A 3,975-nucleotide genomic window follows, 5' to 3' on the forward strand; every position below is an offset into this window, starting at 1 on the left:
GGCTGGAAACGCCACCTCGATGGCCCAAAACATCCCAACTTGCTTCACTTGTTTCCTTAGCAGCCATGATTCTCTGCTTAGTAAACACTGAGGAGAAATATTCATTAAAAATCTCCTCCATCTCCGTGAGCTGTTTTCAAACCAAAATATTTCTACCCCTGACTTAACCCCCTCCATTTCTTTCTCAACAGTAAAACCTGATGCAATATATTCCTTTCAAATCTCTCTCCTCTCCTGATGCTCAACACAGAGTTGACCTCTTTCATCTTCATGGAGCCCTGCTTGCTCTCTCGGTGCTCTCTTGCTTTTAATGCACTTGTAGAAACTCTTCGAATTATTCTTAACCTTATCAACCAAGGCAATTTCATGTTGCTTTTTTGCCATCCTGATCTCCTGTTTAAGAATGCACCTGACACTGTTCACACTTTCAAGAGATTCATTTGAGCCAAGTATTTATTTATATCTACTAATTTATAATTTTTTTATTCATGACTAAAACCTGAGTATCTTTTTTCACCCATTTTTCTCTAATCCTACCAGCCTTACCTTTCACTCTGACAGAGACATAATGACTCTGAATTGTCACATTTTTGAAAGCCCCCCACTTATCAGACATCCTTATCCCTGCAGTCTACTCATGTCAACTTTTGAAAGTTATAAAAACAGAAGCTGTTGGAAAAGCTTGGCAGGTCTGGCAGCATCTGTGAAGGACAAATCAGTGTTAATGTTACGGGTCTGTTAATCCTTCCTCAGAAGTGTTGAGAGCTCTTTTCTTACACCATTAAAGTTTGCCTTACTCCAATTAAATCTTATACTTTTTCTGGAAGGCATATCCTGTTCCATAATTGTGTTAAAACTGATAGTAATTCTGTCACAAGACTCAAAGTTTCCCTGTACTGTCACTTCAGTCACTTGCTACGCCTTTTCCTTTCATAGGAACGTTGATTTTATGGATAAAGAAAAAATTCTTGAACACATTTCACAACTTACTCACTATCTAAACCTTTAACACAATTGCAGTCCCAGTAAATGTTTGGAAACTGAAAATCACCAACTATTATAACCTTGTTATTCTTACACATATCTGAGATCCCTCTGCATATTTGTTCCTCAGTTTCCCTCTGACTGTTGGGAAGCCGATGGTACAATCCCATCAGATGATTGTTCATTTCTTATTTCTTATTTCTAATTTCAACATATGTTTTCATGGGATGATTTTTCAGAAACATCTCTTCTATGGAAAACAGAAATGTTTTCCTTATTTAAAAAAAAATTCCTGCAATTGGCCCATATTCGCTCCAAACCATTCAAATTCATGTACTTATATGAATGTTTTTCAAACATTGTAACTACCCACATCCACCACTTCCTCTAGCAGTTCATTCCACACACTGAGCACTCTATATAAAACAAAAAGATGCCAGTCATGCCTTTTTTTGAAAATCTTTCTCCTGTCATTTTAAAAATATGCCTCTGGTTTTGAAACCCCCCACCTGAGGGATAAAACCTTTGCTATTCGTTATCTGTGTGTCTCATTATTTTATTAAACCTACATAAGGTCATCCCTCAACCTCCTACCTTCCCGTGAAAGAAGTTCCCGCCAATCCAGCGTATTTTTAGAACTCAACCCCTCCATTCCTGGCAATATCCTGGGAAGTTTTTCCTAACCCACTCCAGTTTAACAATATTCTTCCCATAACAGGATGACCAGAGCAGCGCACAGTCCTCCAGAAGAGGACTCGCCAACATCACTTCCCAGCTCCTGTACTCAAAGGCCTGAGCAATGAAGACAAGTGTGCTAAATGCCTTCCGAACCATCCTGTCTACCTGTGATGCAAATTTCAAAGAATGATGTACCTGAAACCCGAGGTTTCTTTTCTGTTCTGCAACACTACCCAGAGCCCAACCATAAATTGTGTAAGTCCTGCCTTTGTGAAGTATTGCGTTTTGGTAGAACAAACATTTATCCAAACAAAATTCAATCTCCCATTCCTCTGCCCATTGCCCCGATTGATTAAGATCTCTCTGAAATCCAGAAAGCTACGAGGCCATCTCCCTTGTTATGACAACGAATAATCATCAATGAAAAGATGTTCTGCTTCATTTGTACAAGGAAGGGGTCAGACCAAATCTCGAATACTGTCTGCAGGTTTTGGTCTTCTGTTCGTTTATTCAAAGTGGCTCAGAGGAGGTTTACAAGATTGAAACCTGGAACAAGTGGGTTGTCTGAGGAAGATGGATTGGGCAGGAAAGAGGGAAAAGGATTTGTCAGGAGCTGCTGATTAAAAGAGGAAACTAACGTGAACCAGGATATCGGGTGTATTGTATTTATAAGGTGAACTTATTCAAACTTGTGCCACATACACGCGGAAGAAGTCTATAAGCCTATCTCGGAGACACTCTTCCATTTACAGCTACTCATAAATGGCATATTAAGGCATTTTCACGTCAGAATCATTGCATATAACATTGATATAAAATAAATTTATATGTCAGTTACTTACTACAAAACAAGATGTTGTTCAGTTTCTGACAAAGTTCTGAGTCCTCTAATTTCAACTGGACTGCCACTTCCATACTATCTTCAGAGCTTCTCTATCCCACCATCAGCTCACAGCTGGGTGAGTAATACTTACATGACTATCATAAGCTATACAGATAGTTTCAGAGCCCTAAGTAACTGTTGATGTTTCGCTGTTATGGACCTGCAGTTAAACTGTCTGAGAGATGTTAATGTGATAACATCCCATTCATTTGTATACTTCTATAAATTAAAGTCTTTTGTCTGCATTTGATTCCTACACAGAGACTTTATTTTACAGAAGTAAACTCTTATCTCTCTACACATCGGTATGCAGGCACTGCCCTGAAGCTTCCTGCCCAGCTAGGAATTCGGTGTAATGCTTTTGTAACTCCTTATCTTCTCACACATCGCTATCCAGACACGGTGTTAAGCTTCCTGACTGAATTAAAATCCAAATCAAACTGTTTCAAATAGGGTTAGGTGGGGAATATTTGTAAAGGTGTGAAACCTCTGAAGCATGTAACTTCTGTCGCTGGCAAAGGGACCAGGGCACTGAATTGGTTCTAGCCAGACACACTGGCCACTTGAAATCAGAATCTCTCCCAGACAACAACTTGAAATCGCCTCCTGCCATTAGCAGCTACTTCACTAGCAATCGATAGTATATCCTGGTCTTTTATGTTGTTGATGTAATAATTGCTTGGTATCCTGTTTTTGTCTATTGTAGTAATTGTTTTATGTATCATGTCATTGTAAGTTGTGAAATCATTTTCTGTATCATGTCTTTTGTAAAGTATAAAAAGCGGGCACTGTCCGCTGCTCGGGGAGAATTGCTTGCAAGACTCTGCCCTCTGTGCCAGGTTAAGCACAATAATTCTCCACAGCTTGTACTTGCTTGGTAATAAAGGGATTTGTGTTTTTCTAAACAGGTCAGTGTCTTGTTATTGCAGCAAGTCTGTGAGGGTCTCCGAAAACGAACTTGACATTTGGCGCAAGAGCAGGGTTCCAACATGTACAGCAGTCTCACGTGGAGGGCTGAATAAGTGATTGCTCGAGTGTCAGTGGAGTGAGACGGACGGGCCCGCAAGATACGATTCACCTTGGTCTCTCTCACTAACCTGCCAACCGTGCAACCCTTCGTCCCTGCGTGTCGCTGTACAAACGGAACCCGAGACAACTCATGGCCTTGAACACTGCTAAATGCTAACGCCTGGAGGTTTGAGTCCCCAGGTGAGTGAAGAAATCCAGGAGGCTCGAGTCCCCTGGTGGGCGGGGTTGTAGTCCCCAGGTCAGATAACTGGTAATTTTTAAAATCTGGGAGGATAGATTTCACCCGGTGACTGGGGGTGAAATCCTGTTTCGGGCAATAGGGAAAAGGTAGGGCGTTTAGTGTAAGACCTAGGTACAGTGTAGTTACAGTGTCTGTCTGTTTCAACCACCCTGCCTTAGAC

Source organism: Stegostoma tigrinum, unplaced genomic scaffold (genome assembly GCF_030684315.1).
Source record: "Stegostoma tigrinum isolate sSteTig4 unplaced genomic scaffold, sSteTig4.hap1 scaffold_54, whole genome shotgun sequence".
Classification (NCBI taxonomy): Eukaryota; Metazoa; Chordata; class Chondrichthyes; order Orectolobiformes; family Stegostomatidae; genus Stegostoma; species Stegostoma tigrinum.